The sequence below is a fragment of the Taeniopygia guttata genome, chromosome 8 (assembly GCF_048771995.1).
Source record: "Taeniopygia guttata chromosome 8, bTaeGut7.mat, whole genome shotgun sequence".
In the NCBI taxonomy this organism is placed as follows: Eukaryota; Metazoa; Chordata; class Aves; order Passeriformes; family Estrildidae; genus Taeniopygia; species Taeniopygia guttata.
Window position 1 is genome coordinate 15,575,371 of NC_133033.1, and position 25,113 is coordinate 15,600,483.

A 25,113-nucleotide genomic window follows, 5' to 3' on the forward strand; every position below is an offset into this window, starting at 1 on the left:
CAGAGGTTTTACATAAGGAAGCCCAGACCAGCACGAGGACCTCACTCCAGTCCTCTGTCTTCAGGCACACATTTAAAGGAGCTTGTGCTGACAGGGAAGTTGTTTTCAAAAATGCAATATCACCAAAGAGTGAAATAATCATGAGTAGTGGGATTTGATGGCTTTTGGTGAGGGCGATTCCCAGGTACCACCATGGGGAGCAGTGGCAAGGTGTGTGATCCCAGGGGTGTGGAGCAAAACACCTGCATTACAGGCACGCTTGAACCAGTCTACTGTCAATTATGATTTTATCAGTCCATCCTCTGCCCTGCTGCCAAGCTCATGAAGATGAAGCAGTGGGTATGGGGACCACATTCAGCAGCATCCTTCTTGTGATAATGTGGCAGTGGCATGGACATTGAGAATGGTCATGGCAAGATGGGGCTTCCTTCCAAACCTTTCTCATGGGCCAAATGGGACATGAGTGACCATGTCTCTTTGCAATGCTGCAATTATATAAAAGGCAGACCTGAGCTACTTCAGACAACTGTAAGGTCCCCCAGGAACCTGACAGAGGTGGCAAGGGAATTCAGGACTTCCAGATGCACCAAGAGCCACAGAGCACCCAGAGATTTCAGCAAGGAGTCACTTTGAAGTGCATGTGTTGCTGCTGGCCTGGTCTGATATGCCAGAGCACCGGCTAACTTGGTTTGTTGTGCTTTTACATTGCTGGAGTAAGAGGGCTGCTAAACTGTCTGTTAGAGGAATTTTGTGATGAATTTTATGAACTGTGGTAAATAAGTGTTGATGGTTTTCTGAATTAAAATTGAATTTAAATGTATCCCTTGTCTCTTGCCAGCTGGGGTCATGTGGCACTGTTGGACTGGCTTGTGGAGACTGCCTGCAGTTCTGTTTATTTAGTAAAATATTTTGGCAAAGCTCTGGCATCCTGTTTCCTTGCTGTGAGCAGAGAGAAGAAAGTAGTTTAAGTAGCACAAAACTCCAGTACAGTCACAAGGTTATCCTTAGGGTCAAGTTTTTGGCTACATCTAGGAGCTGGATAGAGGTCAGAACAAGTTACAAACAAAACCACAGAGCTAAGTAATACCCTCAGCAGAGTAGCTTTGGGAAACTGAAGTGGAGAAGCAAATATAGGCAGGGTTAGTGCTTGGGAGACTTGTGACCTCATTTACCCATTTGTCCCCCTCCCAAGGCACATGATCCTCTGCAATGCAGGGGTGGAGAGTGAGAGGAGCATCCTTAATGTGGTTGGATGCAAGACAGCTGGAAGCAGCAGAGCACTTCTCACCTGTGTTTTGAAGGTGATGCTACCTGTAAGGCAGTTTATTTGCCCAATTGACTGCAGCATCTCTGTGCTGGATGCACTGAGGAGAACTGACAGCCTCAAAGGGACAGAATTTATTATTTTATTTAAATACAAGAAATCTATTGCTATGTTCTCACTGCAAGATCTCAGTGTGCCACCTGTGTCATTTTGGAAACACTGACACCCTTCTCACCTCACCAGCAGCACATCAGAGCCCATGTTGTACTCTGCATGGGGTAGGACATGGTAAATGAATTCCATCAGAGATGTGCTGCTGGGTGGTGGCTACAGTGCTCCTTGGAAACACAGCCTAACCTTTGGGGGGTTTTACCCCTGTGCCTTCACTAAGCCGAAAGTTTCTACAAACCCATGGGCCTGGACATATTTTTTCAAACAAGAGAGCTTATCAGGGGCATGAATCAGTAGAATAGATGAGCAAAGAAACTTTCTAAGCTGATGGAAATGGCTTTGCAAGGCCTGGCACTGGCACAGATGAGGAGCAACCAAGTGGTCCTGCCAGCTGAGGGCTGGATTGGGCAGGCAGGTAGGGCTGGTTCCTCCTGCCCAAGCAGCCCCTCCCAGGATCTTGGCATGGCCACCCTGATACACTGCTGGAGGAGCTGCTGAGCACAGGCTTTTGCCTTTGCCAGCAAGTATTTCTACAGAGGTTGTGAAAATGGAGAGGTAGTGCTTCCAAACTGCTGATAGCATCCATTATCAGAAACCAGCTGCACAAGGGCCTCATCCCTGCTGGCACCAGCATCCAGGCACCTTAAGCATCAATGATCCAGCTCTGCCACAGTGCCTGTGCTGTTCACAGCTCCTCCAGAGCTCTGGGACTCTTTCCTTAGCATCATAACCCACACTCTCCTGTGAGCAGCCAAGTAATTGTAGTTTTTTTCTTCAGAGAAACGAGGCTGAGACTTGGTGAGTCCAACTTGTGCATCAAGAGGAGCTTAAGCTTGTCCTGCTGCAAATGGAACTTTGCCATAAATCTTGCAAAGCAGAAGATTTTTTTGGTCGGAAACATGTGAAAAGGATCTGAAAAAAAAAAATTAGTGCTTATCAAGAGTCTGAGGGGGTAAAATAATACCTTGCATGCCTGAAAAAGTGAGGTGGGGAAGCAGGAGGCTGCTGCATCTTGTGGAGTGTGATGATATGCTGGGTGGGGAGGGGTGCTAGGGTTCTGCTGGCCATTATGCTCCAAGGGCTCAAGGGTTATGGTGCTTTTTTGAAAGCAGGGCTGCAGCAGCAGCAAGGCAAACTCTTTGTAAGAGAATGTTCTGTCCATGACAGAGTAAAGGCTTTTACAGTCATTGAAGAGAGGCCTGTGGCCTGGAGAGAGGGACCAGTGAAAAGGTGTTTTGTTGAGAGTTGGATTTTTCCTGGGCCTGTGTTGATGCCAGAAGGGCTGGGGCCCTCCCTTGGCAGGAATGGGGAAATGGAGGAAACAGATGTGTTGCCATGGCAATGCAGGGAGCAGCTGCCATGGGCACAAGCCTCCTTTTCTGCCGCGTTCCAGCCCACACTGAGAGCCCACATCAGGGACAGCCAGAGCCCGCATCAGGGACAGCCCTGCAGGCCCACAGCCACCCCTGACCCCACTGACCCCGCAGAGAGGGGTGGGTCAGGGTGACTGCAGCACCCACACCACTAGCCAGGCTCCCCCTGCTGCCCACCAGCACCAGTAGGACACTTAGGGCTTTCATTAAAAATAAAAAAACACCTTTGTTTACTTAAATGTCTTTTTTTTCCCCCTCAGCTTCATCACTCCAATTTCCCTGAGGTAGGCTTCAAGAGTCCTCATTCATAAGGCAGCAAGAGGTAAGTCAGACTCTTTAGGGGAAGTTACACCGAAATACAAAAATGTGTCTGCTCAAAACTTGCAGGTTCCAGGCCTTATTGTCTCTGTGTCCCAGGTTTTGCATTTTTTTCTTTCTCCAGAAAAAATACTTAGTGATTCAGTAGATGACTGAAGTGGTGAGTTTCCCAAAACTGGCCTTTCCCTTGTTCTCCTTGGACCCCAAGGCTGGAGCACAGGGCACCAAGGATCCCTATGCATCTCACCAGAGAGGGCAACAAGCTCTAGAGCAGCAGGAATGAGGATGTGTGGCAGAGGGCAGGTGAGGCCAGTTGAGGTGTTCCCAGTGTCACTGACAGCTCTCCTCTCCATGCTGCACGTGTGCTCAGTCCTGGCAGGAAGAGGTCCCATCTGCCTTAGTATTTGGCCCAGGATACTTTAAACAGGGATTAGAGGAAAAGGAATAATCACTGGCTGAACTAATCAGTAGGCTCCAGGGGTAGGATGTTCAGTGGTACAATTAGGTCACTCTGCCTCAGATCCCTCATGTCTCTCATGTGGCTGTTTCTTCTTCCTTCAGATCCTTTCTGCATCCTTTGGCTGGAGTTGGAAGGTGAACAGCAACAGCCGTATGATGCTCGGTCCCAAACAGCTAAAAGGAGGTGAAAAGTTCCCTACCCAAATGACTTACTGCAGATACCACAATCCCTGGGTGTTCAAGGGTGCTTGATCCCAGTAGCTGAGTATAACCCTCTATACAGCACAGGCCAGCTGAAAAAATTTTGCCAGGATTTTGATATGTGCTGAGACACTATCCAAACAAAAGTGAGCAATGTCTCCCCAAGTCAATCATTTATTATGTGTATGTGGATGTTTTCCCTTGACAGAAATACATTTGAGCACTAGCCTTATCTAAATCTCATTCAACCAGCTATCCAAGAAAGGTTTAAAAAGTAGCTGGAAACTGCATCTAAATCCATCCATTTGAGCTGTAGTTTCATCCAGTACTTGTTTAGAAGAAGTTATGCCTGAAAGATCTGCCTAATGTATGAGGGTGCTTTTCTTACACATTGTCTGCCTTGACATTTTTCCACTGGAGATCACTCAGCTGCTGGGGATCTGCGATAATGATGATTTAGAAACAAGGCCAGCAAAGAATTCAGACAGAGTACAAACAAATGGCCCAAAGCTGCCTCCATGCCAAATGTATTTCCATTTTTCACACCCTTTTTCCATACAGCATAGAAGGCCCATAACACTCCATAAGTACACATTTACAGTCACTTCAGGCCTCCAAGGGCATCCCATACGAAAACAGCTCTCATTATACAGAAATGTTTCCAGTTTAGGAGCCTTTCAAGTGAATTCCATTATTGTCATGATTCTATGAGTCCTGCAGCCCTCTCAGTAGGTTTTGATCCCATCTTTATATGTGCCTTGGATGCTTCAGTTGCCTTCCAAGATAGCAAAACTGATTCCCCGTTTTTTAGTTGCATGATGTCCCCAAGCACTTTGTTTTCAGGCCTTTAATGTATTTGCTATGGATGCACAGATAATGCAATGGATGCCAGATTTAATACAACTTATGGAGGCACTGTGAATTTTTTTCCCACTGCAATCTTCATGAACAAGTTTATTTATTCTGCAAAACTTCAAAGCATTCAAATTTAAACATTTTGCTTTCCCTTTTATGGCTGTGAAAAAGAGAGGTGAGACCTCAGAATGTGAGCCTCTTCCACAGTGTCACAGACAGGCAGCAGATAGCAGAGGCCAGGGCAAACTGAGAATACACCAAACAAGATCTTATTGGGGTGCAGGGCAGGGTCTGAGGTGAGGAGCACACTGAGCAGTGCTGTGGGGGAGGTAGCAGGAGCTGAGAGGCCTCAGCCCTCCCGTGGTTCTGGCTTGTGCAGCAGCGACCAGGTGATGTTCCCTCTCTGGATTATGCCCCTTTCTGTAGTGAAAAAAGTAGAATTCACTAGAGATGTTTCTGGGGACAAGCTTGAGGAAGTTTCTCTCTTTCCTTTGCTAATTAATTTGCTAAGTACACACTGAGTGTGATGGCAGCTATTGCCCCAGGACTGGGGCTGTGTCTGGTCCCAGGTGGGGGCACCCATGCCAGGAGGGCTATCCCAGAATGTTCCTGCCAGGGCTCAAGCTAGGTATGGAAATTAGAGCCTGGTACCCAGCAGCTCACTTGCTGCTGAAACAGCCACCCTGTGACTCTCTGGCATCTCCATTCCCACCTTTGGCATGGGGGGGAGCATTTAAAGGAGTTTGTCAAGCTGACAAGAGGTGATGTACAATACTCTGAGATCCTCAGGTGAAATCCATTGATGAAATAACCTGCTATTGCTGTGTATCTCATCAGACTTCCCTGAAAATCGTTCTGGCAGTTCCATGTGAGTAATGCAGGGGTGTATGCAGCCAGCAGTGTTGGTAAGGGGGTTTTCCACTTTCCAGGTGATATAGATGCTGATTTGATGCTGCTGACAGTTACACATACAGCAGATAGTAGTTATTCTGTGATCCTCCCGGGGGTTTATGGCTGAGTGAAGCTCCTGATCACTAAAGCAGGTAAAGCCAGGAGGTGACAGTGCACTGCAGGAGACCTTGGCAGTGTTAATGCACCCTTTGTCAGCAATACATGAGTTTAGTTGGCTTGCCTTTGGACTCGCTTCCTCTCTATCAGCCTCTGCTGCTGAAATCCTGTCTGTGTCCAGCTCTTCACTGCCCCATGGAGCTGAGGGCTTGTGGCTGGATCCCCTGGGGTAGGAGGGCAGCAGCTGGTGGGATCAGGGAAGGCAGAGCACAGCACTGAATGGGTTCCAAGGCAACAGGGTTATGGGGCTTTCTGGGGGCATGGAGCCCAGGTCCTACCCCTTAGGGTGTCCCAGCCTGGCTGCAGGCATCACAGCAACCCCAGCCCTGGGGTGGGCACCTGAAAGGGCTACAGGGGTCCAGCTGCAAATGGCAGTGCTGAAAGCCTGGATGGAAGAGAAAGGAAGTTTTCCAGCTGTCTTGGTTTCTGCTCTTTCTTCAGAATTAAAATCTGATGGGTATCTAGGAGAAGGTTTTATCCTTGATATTGGTCTTCTTAAATCCTTCTCTTTTTCCCCTGCCTTTGCTCTGAAAGATTTTTTGCTCTCTTGCCTGTTTCCCAAAGCTTTTCCCTTTCTTTCTTTTCCTATCACTGAGGGGGAAAAAAAGTTCCTAAATGCAAACCAACAACAACAAATAAAATAAATAACTCAGGCTTACAGGAAAAGCTTGTCTATTTTTGAACTTCCTCTGCCTAACTTTTTTTCTGACTCCTTCAATGCCCAGTGCCTCCTGCCACCCACCTCTGGGCTTGGGCACATTCACAGGCAAAGCTGGAGTGGTGCAGAGTGGGAGCCTGCAGGGACCCTCCTGGGGCTTGCTAACCCTGCTGCCTCATTGAGTGGTCAAAGTTCTCCCCTGAGGGAGTGGGGAAAGGGCGGGGGTTTGCTGTTTTTAAAAAGCAAAGGAATTACCTTGTCTAGCCAGGAAATTCTCATACATGCAAAGTACACAAGCAGTAGCTCAAATTCTCACCAAATCAAATGACCCAAAAAACTGTGCCATAAAAGCAGCTCATATCACCTTAATGGGAGTGCTGCATTCTCAGGCTGATAACATAAAAATGAGCAACGAACATGTAAAATAAAGAAATACTGTATTTCTCTGACTAAGTGCTTACCTACATGGCTCTTTTTTCCTGCTTTTAGATCCTATTTTCCATAAAACCAGGATTTTAGGCAGGATTATCAAGGCTCATTCAGTGAATGCCTCACTCCAGTTTGCTTTCTGCAGCTTTTTTGCACTTGGATCCTCTGTTAATAAACAGCCTCTACTGTTTACCTCCCTGGGGGACTGTGAGAGAGCCTGCAGTCAAAGGGGATTGAAAACATAATCTTTCCTCTGCCATTGAGCTTGCAGAGGAGAGAAAAGCCTTCTGAAAAGCCTACAGGACAAAATGTTTATAGGAATCTCAGACGAGGCCAGGAATAGCACAGGGATGAAATGATACACAGGGGGACCAGGGACACGGGTGGCTGCTGGAGGAGGGGGTAGCCAGAGGATGGCTTCTCCAAAAGCTGCTGGAGACCTATCCTGCAACTCCTCCTTCATGCACAGACAGGGAGAAATCTGTCTCAGCTGCAACAAGTGAAGAAGGTGGATCTGAAAACCAAACTACAAATCAGGACTAAAGGGCTGTACCTTCCTTCTCCATTACTATGCAGAACATCAGAATTGAAAGGCAGATTGCTTTTTGTGAAACAAATAGCAAACAACTGGAGGGCCTCAAGTGCCTGATCTATTTATAATAAAACCAGTGGGAAACTTAATTTGCTTATTTTCCTAACACTTAATAAAATAGCTGGCAAACAGAAGTGATAAACCACTTATGTTAAAAATTTAGTGTTTTTACTTCTTCAACAAGCCTTTGCCTATAGACTCTGCTCACCCTGGGACACTATCAAGGGAGACTGGAAATTTGGAGAGTTGAAAATAAACACATAAGCTAAAACTTTGTGAACAAATATTTCATTACTTATTTCTTGGCATTAAAAGCCAATACCTCCACTTCTTCCAAGATCACTTCATATCACTTTAACAAAGATTCAAAGAAATAAAAAAGGGAGAGGCTTTTAAAAGTATAAATCCTCTTCCACTGCAGTCAGCTAAGCTGCTGACAGTGGAGCCATTCACTGTGGGAATTTCTATGAGGAAGCCCTGAAACAAGCTGAAACTACTTGGTGAAGGTGATATTTTTGATGAATATCTACACTCAGAGAAGCCTACAAACCATTTCACAGTGCTTGTGAACAAGGCTGAGAACAGGAGGATGGAGAGAATGTATGGGTGGTATGCTCCTCTTTACAGTTATTTTCCAAGTTCTTACCAAGTAAGATTTTAAAAAGTGCAGTTAAGGCTATCTGAGAGGTGCAGGAAGGCTGCTGGCCAGGCAGTGCAGGCCAGGGTTTGGTTTGGAGGCAGCAGGTAGGCAGTGGGAGGGCTGCCATTACTTGCCTGGCTTTGGCAGCCCCAGGTTCCTCTCCAGGCAGCACAGGGGCAACACTAAGGCAGCTGTGCCTACCCAACTGCTTGCTGCAGTTCTCAGCTCAGGGAAAATGACTCCTGGGAGAAAAATACATGCATTTATTTATTTGTGTATATTTTTAATACATGCAGGACCTTGAGCCTTAGAAACAGAAAAGAGGGTGAGAAGGATTTAAAGAGTTATGTTTCTATCCTGCTTGTGAGTTGTGCACATATTTTCCTTCATGTACACTTCACAATAAGGCTTATAAAGAATGAGTGCCTTTGCACTAAAGGTGCCGAGGGTCATAGTTTTGCTTACTGGAGAGGGCTGTAGGACCAGCTGTGTTGGTGCAGGTTAAATCAGAAAGCCAAACTGGCAGATGTAGGACACTGGCCTAGGATCAGTGCTGTGCTTCCCTGGAGCTGGGTACCAAGCTCTCTGCCCTGCATGGCAGGTTGCAAGGGTCCATGCAAATAGGACCCTTTGTGCCTGATGAGTGTTTTTGTGGAGGATATAGATGTGATCTCAGGATAGGCTCTGGGTCCCCATCCTATTCTAGAGTAATGTGTTCTATATTCCTGCTGCTGGGCCCTCTCTTCCCCCACCTGTGGATCCCACCTCTCACTCACAGGAGCTGTGCAGCTCCTGAGTTCCTGCTGCTGCCTACCTTCAGTGTAAGGGTTTTGACTTTCCACAGGAAGCTAGAGCAGAAAATGGAGGAAATAGTTATAAGCTTGTCATGCTGCTGATGGGGAGAGTTGATTTCTTCTGGGCACTGAGTACTCTGTGTGTGTGCTGCAGTGCTGGTAGGCACTGACTAATAAAGGTGCATGTAAAATGAGGCTAAGAAGTCTCAAGGATGGGTAGGTGATCCTGCTGGGGAGGTGAAGGGAGTCTGACTGTGTGTCTGGTTATTTTTTTCTGTTGTTCATGTGCTGTGCTCCCTTAGGATGGTCTTTTCTGCTGAACTCTTTCAACCATTGATTCCCACAGTATTCAACATTTTTCTAATGTAAATGAGCTCCTTCTCAAAGTCTCCCCTGAACTGCACAATACTTGGGAAGTTCAGAGAAACAGTGATGCTCTGAGGGCACGGAATTTTCAAAACCCTTATATAAGTAATTGATGATAAAAGTCCTTCAAGTTGTTTGTCTATAGCCTCGTTTTTCTCATTCAACTGACATTTACCCACACTCTCTATTGGTGCAGCAGTGGCTGGAAGAGGCATCTGCTCTGTGTCAGCTTTTATCTGCCTTTTTTCTTCCTACTGTGCCTCATTATGCATCTTCACTAATTAAATTCAGATTTGAAAGGAAATACATAAGAAATTAACTGGCAAGACAGCAGCAGCCGCAGGAACTCCATGGGAGAAGAAATCTATGAACTAATGGATTTAGTGGCAATGTAATACCTAGACATGACTGCAAATTGCTTCAGCACATGTGAGTCTGAAAACAAAAAGAGGATCCAAGAAAATGGAAAGCAGTCAGAGGAAGAAATATCTGTGAAGTGGCATTTTCCTTGCTCCTCTCAAGGCTGTAGATGTACTCAGAACACAGTAAGGCATCTCGCAGAGCAGGCACAGGCAGGGCAAAATCCTCAGTAGTGCAGTGGCAAAGTACATCACACTTGCTGAGAGTGCCATAGGAGCTGCCAACAGGACTCAGGTCATGGTGGCAGCAATGTCCCAGATCCTGGGAGCACCTGAGGCTGCATTCTGGGTGCTTGCATTCCCCACCTGTCTGTCCTGTGGAGCAGGAATACGGCTGTGAGGAGTTTGCCATGGCTGTCCTTCACTTGGCACCTGTGGGACGGTTGGGTCTGAGTAATTACACGTTTTGAGCAGCCTTACTACAGATATAGAGACAGCTCCAAAAAAGCACTCTGAAAATTACAGATTTCTGTGGTTGATGTCAGGATTAAAACAGAGACACTTCTCCTAGAGGACCTGTGATGCCCCCCCAGTTTCTAAGAGTCCACTCCAGCCCTGGGGCACTGTGGGGCTGGGGGCATTGCACATGTTGTGTAACAGCCGAGGGTTCCCACTGTCTTTCTTCCTTTTTTTTTTTTTTTTTTTTTTTTGGTGGGGTTTTATTTTGGTTTTGAGTCAAATGACATAAATGTTCCCTAGCACTGGGGAGCCACATGTATTTTTATAAGACTGAACTTGTCTCATCTCAGTGTTTAGGGCAGTTTCCTCAGAGAACTGTGCTCACACAGACTTCCTGACCCTTGCTGGTAGCTGGTTCGATCAGCTGGGTCTCCCAGCCTGTCCTCAGGCCAGGACATGGACTGGGAAAATGCCACAGAGGGATGCTAGACACAGTACAAGTCACAACAGCCAGCACACAGAAAGCCAGTTTAAGGTTACATGCTCTGTGCTGCAGCTCTGTCCATAATGGGGAGAGTGTTTCAGCTGTGAGAAATGTTGCTCTCTTCAACCAGAGTTTGCATTTGGACAAAATGGAAAAATAGGTACCCACAGGCTACTGGGATGTGGTTCCAGTGCCCAGAACCACCGTACAAATGCTGCCAGCATGAGGTAAAGAGACTCCTTAAATAACATGGCTGAAATTAGCCCTAGATCAGCAATTCTTACAGTAGCCCTGTACTGTAAGGCTGCTATGAATTGTTATTTTTATCTTGCTGATTATAATAGCAACAGCAAAGTTTTTCTTGGTGTGTTGTATTTGTTTTGCTTTAAAAATGGACCAATGTTCTGCAGGCAGTATGGAAATAAGTGTGTGTCCTGTTCCACAAAATGAAGTCTCTTCTGGATTTTTTCTAGTCTCTTTTCCAGGGGTGCTTGCCCAGCTCAGGGCAAGCTGATGACATCCCAGCATGATGAACTCCAATTCTATGTGACAGACTTGCCAGGAGGTGAGGCAGTGGGAGCTATGCATGGGGACACTTTTTTCCTGAGCAAGTCTTCCTGCCTGAGGCACTGAAACAGGAGTCCTGGCATGGAAGCCATGGTGGCATGAGGATTACAGCCCCTGGAAACCAGCTGGCCTCCAGAGCTGGGGTGTAGAGCCACCATCCCCAGAGCCCATGGGGCATTTCCACGGTGTCAGCATGCTGCAGGACAGCCCTGCCATTCCCTCCTCTCCCTGCAAGTTTGGGACAAGTGTCTGGTAAGTACAGAGGGGGGCACTGGTAAGTACAGAGGTAACTGAGGCTCAGCTAGAGGCTGTTTAATTGCCCCAAGTGTCTCAGGCAATCCCAGAACATACCAGTTGCTCTATCTCACACTGGGAACCAGAATATAGGAAGCTACAGAGGTTTTTAGACCTCTATCACCATCCTCACCTTTCCACTCACCCTCATACTGGGCTTGCTGATGGTACAGCAAAGGTGTTGCTAGCATTGCCAGCACCATGCAGTTATCTACAGCTGTAAAATTAGGTCAAATGCTTTGAATGTGATTACAGGACAGAGGTCAGGCCCCTCTTACAGTGACTTTGGACTATTCAGAGAGAGGGGTATTTTGATTCCAGTCATCAATACAGGGATACAGATAGCACAGCAGGAGCAGAACAGATGTCCATGAGTCTTTAAACAATAGGAAAAGGAATTTAAAACAGACTCTTTGGAATGTAACTTGAAAAACAGGTGAGTAGAAAAAAAAGAAAACAAATGCAAATAATTTCAGTTTTCCAGTTCTTTATATGGTTCAGGTATGTGATGAGCAGATACTTTCTCTGAAAAGCAGGCAAAATATTAAATCAAATAAAAGGGAGAATGAATGTACATATGTATGCACTTTGAAAGCTTCCTGTTGAATTATGAATACCTTCAAATCATAAAATATAGAGCCTGTCAGTGGTTTCCATAGAAGTTTGAACATGCAGTTTCACTTGTTCACAGTGCAGTCTGTGTGTGCTATCACGTTAAACCCAGAGAGAAGCAAGAAAGACATAGAATCATCTTGTAGGTAAAATACAAAAAACCAAAAAAAACCCCACAAACCTGACTGACAGACTGAGTAATTATTAATGGGAAATTCAAAGAGGAGATGCATGAGGAACAAACTTCTCTAGGAATTAGCTTTTATCACGCAGTCAATAGATTAATTGCAAGAGGTGAAGTGCTTCCTTCCCTTGGAAAAGTGGGGAAGTTAAAAATGCGAAGGTTCACCTGTAGCAGCCAGCAGCTGCACCGGTGCAGCAGAGATGCTGCAATGGGACACTGCTCTTGTATTGTGTGACTGAACCTCAGGTCAAGAGTGTTGTCTGTAATTCAGGAGGAAAACCATGAGAGAAGCTGGAGACAGGATGCCCAGAGCAGGAGGGAGGTACTGGATCTGTAAGCACAGCCTACGAGCACAGGGGTCTGCCCAGGAAGGAAGAGCTGTGAGCACCCCAGTGAAGAAGGAGCAGGAAGCAGATCTGATGGAAACAGTGACCTGGATTCTCAGATCAATGAATTGCAGGAAGGCTAGGAGTCTAATTGAGCAGCCATTAAAAAAATACCCAAACCTGAAACAACAACAACAACAACAACAACAACAAAAAAAAAGCCCTGAGTAGAAACTCACATTACAGACTGAGGAGAAATTTGAGATCCTTCATACAACACCAAAGGTTTCTGGAAGGAGAAAAAGGTTGACACTGTCTGAGAAAGCAACTTTGAGGTCAAGCTGGACAATAGCTGAGGCTTTCCAAAACACTGGGAAAATAATTCAGTTGAACAAGCAGAAAGTTTCTCAGCTGGATAATACACAGAATTAGACCCAGTAGGCAAACCTCAACGTGTAGCCAAGGCAGGTGCAGACAGTTACATTGCTCTGGAAATCATAGAATGATTTGGATTGGAAGGCACCTTAAGATCAGCTGTGCCCTAGCTCTGTGGACAGCTGTGTGCAGCCTCAGTAAGTGGGAACTGGGTAATTCAATGATTATATATAATTTTTACCTATAATCATATAATATGGGCATCTTGTATTGATTCTCTTTGCTGATAAAAAAGAAGTAGATTGAAATGAAACCATTAATATAGGGAGATACATAGATTTCTGGCAATAATATGTGGAGATCTGAATAGAGTTCCACAAAGGAAAAACTTTTCTCCTCTGGATATTGTGTTCATGAAAGGCCTTGAAAGAAGGAGTCTGAATGACTGGAAGGCACAGGCTGTAGCCTCATGTGATGCCCTTGCACTAGAGTGACTAGAGAGATTTCTGTCTAGTTTGTGTTTATGGGCAAAAAGAGCAAGCTAAACCTGGTTATTATTATCTGGATTTGATACACAACAGTGTCAGCTGGTTTAAAGCAGAACCCTGAGGCCAGATTTCCTGCAATGTTCAGAGCAAAGTCCTTTCATGTAGCCGTGCTGCCACCAGGCCCTCTATGGCTTAACCTACAAGCTGCCTTCTTTCTACCACCCTCACTTCTGGCAGGGAAGTAATTCCTGTTACCCTGTCATGTGCTGAGGGCAGACTGCCCTGTGTGTGATGGGCACCTTCCTACCCCATCCTTGTTCAGCACGGTCCCTTTCACCCCTGCCTATGCACAGATGGGAATTGGTGGGGAGGGCTCATTTCCCCAGGCTGGGGGCCAGAGAAGCAGGCAGCAGTGCTGGGGAGAAGTGAAGGGGGCTCTTGGTTATGTGTGTGCAGAGGAGGCTGCTTGTGCTGTTCACTTTACAGAAAGCATCAGGAGACACTGAAGCTTGAGCACTGTGTGACCCCAAGGAAGGTGTCAGAAGTCCTGAGGGATCCACCAGCTGTCATCAGGAAATAGACAGACATAGCTGAGGTAGGTGACAGCACAGACAGAATAATGCACTTGCAGAAACCTGGTCAGCAGCAGAGAGTGCTGTTGGCAAGACAGTGAAGGACAGAGGTAAGCATCACTTCATGAAATGCTCTGGCAAAGCAGGTGAGTGCTGCCGGAGATCCCTCACACAGCACTAGAAGGAGTAACGCTGCCCTGTTCAGTGACAGCACATCTGCCTTTGATAGCAAGGAGTAATACCCAGTTTTCATCTGTCACTTTGCAAGTACAGAGAGATTCTAAAGAGACAAAAAAGAGAATCTAGAGAACCACAACACTTGCTCATACTTTTTTTTTTTTTCCTTCCTTATGGATCTCTGAATTCACCATCTCTGGTCCTCTATTCTACCCTCTAAGACTGAAGGTCTCCAGTACATCCTGACATGCCCCTCTGCACTCTGGCAGTTGTTTCTGCACGGACCCGTCTGCTGAGGCTCTGTACTGTGTCTGGAAGCTCTGTCCAGTCTCAGGTGCCTTGGGGTGTCTGAAGTGGCTGGTGGGCAACTGCTTATCTGCCCTACTGCCAGTAGCTCCTCCTTTCCTGGAGGCCCTTCCTGTCTTCCACTTTGGCTTCCATCCTGGCCTCGGAGACATATCAAGAAGTTGAAAATAATCTCCAAATTTTCAAGAATTTTGCTAGAATTGTGACTGCTGAGAGTTCATGTTAAAGCCACAACTACTGCAGCAGTGAAGCGAGCAGAGGGCTGGGTGCTGGGTCTGAGAACTGCATAGCTCACTGAGACACTGAGAGAGCATTTTCTTCCTGTTCTTGAAAGGAAAGAGATGGAAGGAAAATTATCAACTAGAAAAGTATGTTTGTGGGAGAAGGAATCTCGTGTTTGTGGGTTCAGATGCCTGGCACAAGCGATTTTCATTAGCCTTGGCAGATAGGGGCACAGCACAGTGTCACTTCTTTGATTCCACTGATTATCCAGCCCCACCAGGTGAGTGAAGCCAAGGGTCTAAACAGGTTAGGTCCAGTAGAGGACCTCCCATGAGGGAAGGAATTCCATGAACTGAGAAGTCCTTGCAACTTCTTTCACCCCTAATATTGTTGTTTGGGGGTTGTTGTTGGTTTTGGTGGGGTTTCCCTTCCATGCCTTTGCTTTTCCTTCTCTTTCTGCTAGTCTTTTTAAATATTCCAGTGTGTAATGCCTTCCTAGCCAAAAATGTCAATAAGAAAGGAAAGAGAAGTTAAAAACCTGCCGCTATTCATGGTGTGGGTGTAAGCAGACTTTAACAACATGGCACACTTTATCCCGTGGCTGCCTCTCTTGCTGGTCATGAAGACAGGAGAATATTGGCTTTTTCCGGAGCGAGTCACGAATTCATGAATCATGAACCCTTCTGAGTAGCAATGACAGACACGGAGTGCAGTGCCAAGGTGATCTTTAAGGTGTAAAGCCCTGCGTGCCCTCCAAGAAAGGAGCTGCACTGTGACCTGCGGCGATGGCAGGCACCAGGCGGTGCCCGGCGCGGCCCGGCCCTGTGCGGGCTCCGCGCCGGGGCAGCCCCGGGGCAGCGGGGCCGTGCCCGGAGCCGGCAGCGGGGCGGGCCTGCCGGGCTGGGCGCGGGGCGGCGGAGCGCAGCACTGCCCGGCCCGTGTGGTGCCCTCGCACGGCTCCCGGCTGCCTCCTGCCGACCGCCGCTCCCAGCCCCGACCCGGGCGGCAGCGCCACGCCAGAGCTGCTGCCGCGGCCTCCCGGCGCCCTCACGGGTCCCTCACGGGTCAAACCCCGCAGCGGGGCCCGGGCTGTGCGGGGCCGGGCAGCGGCCCGCAGCGGCACCTGCTGTAGGGGCCCGGCAGCGCCGGGCTCTAAACGCCATTTGCCAGCGTTTCGGGACCGTTTAGCACACTCTGCCTACCACCCTCTGATGGGATTTCGGCCGGACTTCGAACCCTTCCAGCCGTAGTTCTTCCTGCCTGAGCACCTGACCCGTTAAGCAACGGGAAATTTCTGAGACACCTTCCCAGAGGCTCAGCAGACGGCTGTGCAGCACTCACTGTGTGGAGCCCTCATTCAGGTCAGAGAACAGCTGTAGCTTGAGGAGAGTTTACTTCCCTGGCCAGACCATCTTCAAAGTGTCTTTGCAGTAATAAAAAGGAAACATTTTTCCTTTGCAGTTTTTACTTACTCTACTCATGCTGCAAGAGTTATCTAATGAAAAGAAAAGAGTCTGCTAGGTATAGCAGTCATTTTATAACAAGTACGGGAATATAGCAGTAACAGGCTTCAGTCATCTCTGATGGATTTTGGAGCACGACAGAAAGTCTGTTACTAGTTCTCTTTGTTCTTCCAGATAAGTTATTCATAGCCAGGGCTCCCACTATAGGTCCTGAGCCCACTGATGCCAGGCTGCTCCTTGTGGTGGTGGCCAGCTCCAGCTGTTGTGTTACCATGAGGCCATGGCTGCATTGTTTATTAATTTTGCTTTTGTTTTCCTTTGCAGAACTGTTAAAACCAGCAGACATTCAGGCAAGCAGACCAAGACTGGGAATGCTAAATGTTGCACACTCAAAACCATATGAGCAAAGTGTTTGTTTGCCCTCAAACCTAGGGAACCGCCTACTAACACAGGTGATGGATGATGAAGGGTGGGCTGCGGGAACTGGAGGTTGCTGGGAGTGTGGAAAGGGCCAAGGGTGTCTGGCTGATGAGCTCTTTGCCTCTTGGGTGCTGCATGGGGTGGCCTCCCTTCTTTCCCATTTCATACAATGGCAGGTGGGATGCTGGGTAAGGATCTGAGAGGAGGAAAAAACATGTTTGTGGGCATCCTCCAAAGACAGAGTTCATTTTCTTTGAAGATCTGTGCTCTCTTTTCTGTTAAGACATATGGAAACTGAGTGCATTGTGGCCTATGTGGATGTTGTGTCATGTGGATGTTGTTTTTTCTGTTGTGACTAAGGATTCAATGCTGTGTAGCACCCTGTAATGTGGCCTGATTGAGCATCTTCAGTTTGCCACTGTAGACAAGTTTCTGTGATTGCTTTGTGACTAAGGCAATTGGAAACATATTTCAAACACAATGATGGGAAGAAAGGGAGGCCTGTATTTCCCTTCAGTGCTCTTCATGTGATCTCTCTGGATCATGTACCCATGCAGCTTTCTGTGGTTCTTTTGTGTGGGACTCAGATTCAGTCAAAGAAAGAAACGGAGAGTGTCTAGCCAGGCAGACACCTGAGAAAGAGCTGGGGAGAATGTAAATAATTCTTTATCTCTCTTGTTTTTCACATATTTTATAGTTAAGTTCTATCACTGTGCGTCAAGCACTCTGCACCAATGGTTTAGGTTGTTTTCACTTCAGAACCAATGGATTTGGTCCTTGCGAAGCTCTGTATAAAAGAGCAGTGTATTTTGAATAAATCAGAGTTTTACTCTCAGCAGCCTTCTGAGTCAAGTCTATTCATTCCCGTCCTGCCTCAACAACGACACTTTTGCATACCCCAAGTGAAGTAAAAGAAGCTTTCTTGACCTAAAAGGAGCTATTCTTTCAAAGAATGAGGTTTTCCAGGTTTGCAATAAAAGTATCATTGCGTTTCATAAAGGTAGAGCTTTTGCAAGTGCAGTTCATAAACAGTGTCATGGGATGTTTTCAGAGCTACTCAAGGTTTGCTCAACTTCCACAGAGATCAAGAGAGTCTTGCTGTTGACAATATCCTGCTTTACCTCGAGTTCTTATTCTAGCAGAAGAGAGGTCTCTCATGGTCCTATGTCATATCTGCAAGCCCCTCTGGCTGCTGATCCATGTCCTTTGTGAAGCTGTGCCAGGCACTGGTTTACCAGAGGTGCAATAAAATGCTGCTTCCTACCTTCAAATTCCTAGAGACAGAAAGTGAATTCATAAGCTTTGGTCTGCAGGTGTCAATGCACAATTGTGTCTGTCCAGGTGGGAGAGTTCAGTTCTCTCCATTGGCTGCATTCAGGGTTTTCAAAGACCTCTATTAGCATTTTTCAAGCCTGTACACACTTGATTTGGAACAGTAAGGAAAAATCCACAAAACTCAAGTGAATGGACTGGGGAAAAATCTTGAAAAAGTGGAGATCCAGTAACTGTGTGTCTGATCCATTCTTGCTTTTCTATGTTCTAAAAATTCTTGTACCATGTTGAGCAAAGACACTGCTGTGTCCAAACCAGGTGGGATCTGGCAGGTTGGCATTCCAGAGGTGCATGTACCACTCCCCTTTAATGCCTACTGCACTTGAAAGGCAGATTTTGTATTAGCTTTGAGACAAACTGCAAACTCCAATTCAGCCATGGATTTGCTACAGAGAACACAGCAAGTGTTTGGGTATAGTGACTTGCCTTTTTTCCAAATGATCTAGCTCTGGAAAAGGAAAATATAAGTGTCTTACACTAATGTGAGCTCAATGATCTGGGAATTTTGCTGTATGTAGTGGCTCTGCTAACTGAGTTGAGTGGAAAGACCATCTCTCCTCTGCTCCTCCTGTTCTTTCCAAGCCGAAAAGAAGGAGGTAAGAACACAGCCTACCTGGTGTGTGCAGGCAAACAAAAGGGGAGGAGAGCACCCTCCTTTCCTTGTGTTTCCAACAGCCTGGACACCAGCAGTGTGTAACTCACCTTGTCCTTCTCCCTGGCAAACCAAGCAAACCAAGCTACAATTTCTGAGACACATTCTGCTCACCTAGATGTAGGAAATCCACACAGGAGTAAGTAACACAAAAAGAGTGAAATGTGTCTTAATTTAAGGGATCTTCAGCTACCACCAGCCCCAGTTTCTCAAGCTAGGAGTTCATCCCTGTTCAATACATGCTTAAAGCGGAGATCAGCTCTTCCTTCCTGTTCATGCAGCTCTGTGAAAACTGGTTGTACTTTGTTCAGAGAAGAATAAACAGCAACCACTAACATGGTCAGCTCATCCCTACCATCATCACTGAGCTTGATCTGTCAACTCCTTTTGCTGCTTATTTGCTGGCAAAGAAACTCAAACCAAAGGTCCTTTGGGAGATGCAAAGACAATAGAAGGAAACATTTGCCTGATATCTGATGTTACCACAAAGAGCTGGCCAGTGCACATAGAATTATTGGACTTATGATGGAAAATTTAATGGGGAATATTGCAAGAATAGAACCTGCGTTTCAAAGGACTTGTCTGTTCCCTGACATGTACTCCAATTGTCTGTCCTTTCCCAGCACACACCTCCCCCTGGAGGAGGGTACTAGTCACACCATCTCCCCTAGTCATTCCCCGTTTTCAATTGCCAATCCTAATTTCCAGACTTCCAAATTTAGACAGTGCTTCCCATCTGAGTAGTCCTGATGTGGAGTCCTTATTTAATCACAAGACACTGACTGTCCAATCCTTCCTGGAGCTCTTCCTTAGGTGCATTTTGGCTCTTCCCTCTTGCACAAGAAACATCCTTCTTCACTCACAAGCTGCCACTGCTCTGTGCAGCTGCTGCTTGTTATCAAGAGGTTTATGAGTAAAACAGAATCTAGTTATAAAAGAAGGGGGAAATGTGCATTCCCTGGGGCTGGGCATGAGGCTGTGGGACTGTCTTAAACCCCTGGAGATTAATTTCTGGTTCTGCAAACAAGCTCTGAATGAAAAACTTTGCCTACTGGAGCCAACTACTCCCACCACAATTAATGTGTAGGAACTCAACATATGTGAAGGTTGTGTCTCTGGAGGAATTGTGACGGACCACTGTCACTACAGGAAACCTAGAAAAAATGGCATAGTAAGTGGGCATAAATTGGAAAAGTTAGGCTGTTTTCAATGAATTTACTGTGGATTTAGTAACATTTATTTGTCATTTTATAAATATTCAGATTTACTGATTAGCCATCTAAGCAAAGGGGTTTGCAGTGGAAGCAACTGCAAATCAGGAGGACAATGTATGTGAGTACCAGAGAGCTCATGCCACAGCAGCATCAAGCATAGGGTTGTGTAATTTGAAAGTTTGGGTACCTACTCCTCACCATATATTGCACTTAACTTGAATTTTTTCCTCATACAGGAAAGACAGGAATGGCTGGTTTTGAAGTAGAAAGACAAAGGAACAAAGAAGGGAAAAGGCACACACATAGAGAGTGTGCAAGAAGTGTTTAAAGACACGTTCAACAACTGGTATTCAGATGTGGAGAAGAAATTCTGCAGTAAGCACAGGTAAGACAAGCTGTTCTATATAAGGAAGAAAAAAAAAAAAAAAAGTGGTTGAGAGCTAACAGCACAGACAGTCTCTTCTTCCAGAAGTTTGGAACTAAAGTATAGAAATTTTATACAGGGAGTAGTATAGAAATGGCATATAGGGAAAACCAGGAACATAAAGCTGCCAGTCTCCTCCAGGCCAGAATTGCCACAAAATGGCATTTTGAAACTACATAGATATAACAAGCTTTCTCAAATACTGGGAAGCAAGAAAGAGATGGTCACAAAGCTAACTTCAACTGTATGCAGGATGCTGTTCCAATGGACAGGGAGTGTTCAAAGCTGGAAATCTGAGTCCAAATATATAGATAGCAGGACAACACAGCGTGCAAAAAGCACCTAAATGAACACTGCAAACAAACAAAATCAAAACCAAAAAAGACTTGGTATGTACTGATCTCAGGGTCCAGAGGTGTCATTACAGAATAATGAAGTGTGGCCTCACTTTTCCTTACTTGAGAACACACATGCAAATTATTGCAGGCTGCATTAACAAGAACATACGTACCTAAGACTACAGGAAAATGTAACACATGCCAAGCTAGCAGCCAAATGTGGGTTCAAGAGTCACAGATGGTAGGGAAAGACTCTGGGTCACATTAAATTATGAAACCTTGTTGTTGTTAAAAGATGAGCAAAATTGGGAAATGCAAGAAAACTGTTCAAGTTTTGCTGAGTTTTCAGATCTGAGTCTGCTAAATTAATGTTTTAAGTAAAATAACACAATTTTATAATATGTTTCCAGCTAGTCATTTTACAGCTTTCCACAGATGGTCTGAAGTATGTATGAAAATATAATACAAGTGGAAAATTACTTGCCTTTAGAATAAATATCCTTATGTGTTCTCTTATATGCACCCTCCTGCATGTCCTGCAGCAAATGTTTAAATGTTACAATTTCATGACCACTGGTGGTTTTTTGGTGGTGAAATGAAGCTGGAGAAGTGGAAGCAAAAGAAACAAAGCAAGAAAGAGTCATGCTTCTAGTAGGAAAACAGAGTGTGCAAATGCAAGGGATTTGCAAGGAAAAGTAAAAGAATCAGAGGAGGTGATGTGAGCAGCACTCAGTTCATCCAGGAAAGGATAGGGGTTGGCTGACATGCAAGGTGGAGAGACACCCACCAGGAGTGGGGACCAGCAGAGCTGTAGATGTTAGCTGAAGCCCTCCAGGCAGATGAGGTGGTCTCCAGAAGGTCACCCAGGAGATATCTTGTCCTTCACAAGGGAGGAAGGAGTAGATAGGCTTGCTGGAGACTCCCAGGTGGAGAGGGCAGAGAACAGATGAGGGCAAGGAATGATGAATAATGTGCCTGGGGATTAGAAGGAGGACACTGGATCCTGGTCCAAGGGTCTTTGTGGAAAGAAAGAAGGCAGCAGAGAATAAAAGCAATTCCATAAGACAGAAAGGAATACAGCTTCAAAGGGAACTTGTAATTAATGGCACCAGAAGCAGTGACACAACCAGAGGGATGAGGATAGAGATGGAGGAGTGAAAGGCTGTTAAACTTAATGGTGCAAGCACTGGAATAAAGGTATAGATCAAGGTTGTTAGGCTGAGGGTAGAGTTAGCTGTGATGGTGGTTGGATTCTCCCATTCAGAGAACAAGGAAGAAGAAAGGTATGTAAGGGTGGGATTTAGGGACAAAGGGAAATTATAAGATGCTTACCTTAGAAGTCTTGATAAAGGAGCCTGGAGGACAGTGATGATTTGGAGCTGTGAAGAATTGAGTCAGGCTAAAAAAGGTGGAAGAAAATACAGTTTCTGGGGTATTTGGATTAGTAGAAGCAGAGTAATGCCGTTGACTGTATAAGAGCCAGGAAGAGTACAGGAGAGGAACAAGCCTGGCTCAGACCCAGGAGAAGCTGGCAGTACCCTTGCACAGGGGTAGAAGAAAGAGAAGACCTGTGTGAAACAGTAACCTGAGATGGTAGGCAGGGGGTCTAAAGTGAAGGAAACTGTAGGAGGACTGGGACAGAGGATGGAGCAAGAAGTGTTAGGAGAGAGCACAGAAGATGTGAGTAGTAGGGAGATAAAGAAGAAGGAAAGGGTAGAGCAGTGCAGCAAAGCTTTGTGTGCCTGAGGAGTGCAAGAGAAAAGGGGACGGGAGTCAAACAGCAGAGGTAGTGTGAAGGGGGAAAGGATGGAGAGATGGAATTATTCCAAGGTGGGAGGGAAGAAGAAAGACAAATGAATAGGCAAATTATAACTAATGCAATAATTAACTGCTACAGCAGTAATCTGATTGTCACCCAAAAAAGAGGATGAGGCAGGGAGTTCGTGAGTGAGGGGGAGGCACGATCAGGCTGGCAGAGAAGCAGAAGTGGGCTGAGCCCAGTGGGGTGCAGAGGCAGCATGGCAGGGAGCAGCAGGAGCAGATGCTGGGGCTGTAGTTCCTATGGCAACATACCAAGGCAAATGCAACAAGTGTGCCAAGGTGGCAGCGCTAGCAGGGGACAGCTCTGTGCCTTTCCGTGTCACATTCCTCAGGGTGGGAGTGGAGCCATCCCTGGGCACCAGGGCAGCGTGGCTCTGCCCCTGCAGAAACCAGCACAAGTACTGGCAGGTTTTGAGGCTAGCCCTCTCACTGCTGCTAAATGGGTGTCTTGTGCTCTCTTTCTCCAATCCTGGGAATCCCAAAGCGCAGCAGAGTGAGAGCTGCTGAGCATCTTGCCACTAGTGAGGCACCTGTGTGCCACATGGCGAGGGGATAGCTCTGCAGAGAGCAATGGGAAAGTGGGAGAATGAGCATCACCCCTCCCCATGCCCATGTGCCATGGGCTGGGGGCTTACATCTCAGCATGGCCTGGCACACACCTCCAGGCACCTGCAGTGTGTAGGTGCCCTCCAGCAAGGCTGTCATAGTGTGAGGCCAGTCTGCCTACAGCACGCAGAAAAAGCACATGGCTTTCATAGGCTAGGGCCTTATTTTTCACTTATAAATTTTGGCAGAGTTTCCCCCTTCCTTTCCTATAGTACCTCTTGTAATTAATCAGCAGTTTGGGACTGCAGGTACTCCACACCATTGTGCTCATGTCCTACTCTAAACAGCTGGAGACAGAACACGAAGGCAAATTTCCCTATTGCTCTGACACTCGGACAGAAAGAACAGCCCTGCGGGGCGAGCAGCAAGGATGCTGCTCCTTTATTTATCCTGCCCCGCCGGAGATCCATCCTGCTCCGGCAGCAGCGCTCGGGCTTCCCGCGGGCCCGCAGCTCCGTCCAACAGCAGAGGGAGCTCCGGGAGAGGAGGAGGAGCAGGCGCGGCTCGGCAGGAGCAGCCCCAGGAACGAGGGAAGAGGGCAGGGGCGCACGGAGGTAACTGCAGGCTGCTCTGCTGCACCCGCTAGGGAGCTTTTAACAGCGTGAATGGACGAGGGGAAAAGGGGTCTGAAAGCGGGAATAGTTGAAAAGCAGCCGCCATGGAAACAAAATGCGAGGAGAACTTTAGGTATAAAAAAACAAGAACGAGACAAGCAAAATATGTGTCTGGGTGCTCTAAGATTTAAGACACAGGCTAACTTCAGGGTATCTTGGGCTAAATAGCTGTAAGGAGGAGGAGGGCATCTTAGTTACTTGGGGTGTGTTTTTTATATATTTAAAGTGCTAAAACATCTGGCTGTATTTTTTCCGAGGAGAATGCCCTGTGTTGAACACTGTTGTCATGTCAAATTAATTTCAGAAAGTTTCAGTGACATTTTGAGAAACTCTAGTACCATGGGTTCACACTAGGATCAAAGGAAAGCAGTGAATATGCCTTTGTGACAGTGGAAATGCACCCATTGGTAGTTGATGGCCATTTCTGCCACACTTGGGATGACAGCAATACCAGCCAGCCACATCACAGCCCCTACAAAGCCAGATCATAGCTATGACTCTCTAGCCACAGGGATCAGAGCAAGGAAATAAATATGTTGGTCTTTCCATCCCTCGTTCTCCGCGGTCCCGGGTGCAGCACAAGAGCGGGCATGATTCATTCTACGGTGTCTGGGCAACCCAAGGGAAAATCGTCTGCTAATTTCAGCTTCTTATGTCAGAACATATAATTAACCTGACAAAGCAAAACGTTATTTTAGGTTAAGGCATGATCAGACCTTCCTTCTCCCTTTACCTATTTCTAAATGGTAATAAGTTGAAGGTGTTTGAGGCTGGGGAAGGTATATGTTTTGTGGTGGCTATACAGTGTTGGCAGTGAATTTGCTGCTCTTATGCTCTCTAACATATAAAAATATAACCAGTGCTTTCTCCAATTAATTTATATCTGAGTTAAATGCAGAGAAAACAAATTATTTGGATATTAGAGTAACCTTCTTCTCTGTCCTTCCCTGTGTGCAACACTCCTTTGTATCAGTCTTTGGAACAGGAGATTAAGTAGGCTTTAAAGTTAGTGTGCTGAATGCCATGGTGGCTGTGCACAGGAATCACAGGAGTACTTGGAATCTTTAAGGTGTGTTTATGTTAAAGTGGACAGAGTGATGCTAGACTGACAGTGGATATCTAATTGTAGAATTGTAGTGACCGGAATACTTTGGTTTACTGTTAATATATTTTAAAAAGTGTTGGGAAGAGAATTTCAGAGGTGAATTTATATCATGTTGTTGCTATGTTTTCCCTTGGGTAGAATTGATAGAATGGAGCAATTGATTTTGTTTGATCTATAATGTGTACACATGACTAGCAGAATGTGCTGCATTTAAGGCAAGAAGATTAATATAGCCCATTTCAAGCAAAATCAACTTCTTTTAGTGCTGTGTTGGCAAGTCTGGGTTCTGTAGGCTTCCAGGCACAAAAAAACAAAACAAAACAAAAAAAAAGCAGCAGCCTTTTTTCAGTTCTTGAGGTGGGAAAAGAGCTCTAAGTACCTCTGATTAAGGAGCTCCATTTTAAAATAAAAGTTCTGTAGTCTCCTACAGAATGACTAGTGGTTTCTTTGTTCCATGGTAGAATAGGAAGGCAGAGAGAAAATGCAGCATATAAGATATAAATATTACTCC

General features: G+C 46.1%; 2 long non-coding RNA genes across 3 annotated transcripts; one reads left to right on the top strand and one right to left on the bottom strand.

The window, feature by feature from the left end:
* Positions 1–10,243: 10,243 nt before the first annotated feature.
* On the top strand, positions 10,244–16,586 carry LOC140684594 (uncharacterized). Its single transcript, XR_012057052.1, has 2 exons — positions 10,244–13,931; positions 16,401–16,586. It is a non-coding gene; the product is annotated as an uncharacterized lncRNA (long non-coding RNA).
* Positions 16,132–24,871, bottom strand: LOC140684593 (uncharacterized). Of its 2 annotated transcripts, none has more exons than XR_012057051.1 (2): positions 21,244–24,871; positions 16,132–20,992 (listed from the first exon to the last, which is right to left on the bottom strand). It is a non-coding gene; the product is annotated as an uncharacterized lncRNA (long non-coding RNA). The 2 variants fall into 2 exon arrangements; XR_012057050.1 differs by having other exon boundaries at positions 16,132–21,057.
* Positions 24,872–25,113: the final 242 nt, after the last annotated feature.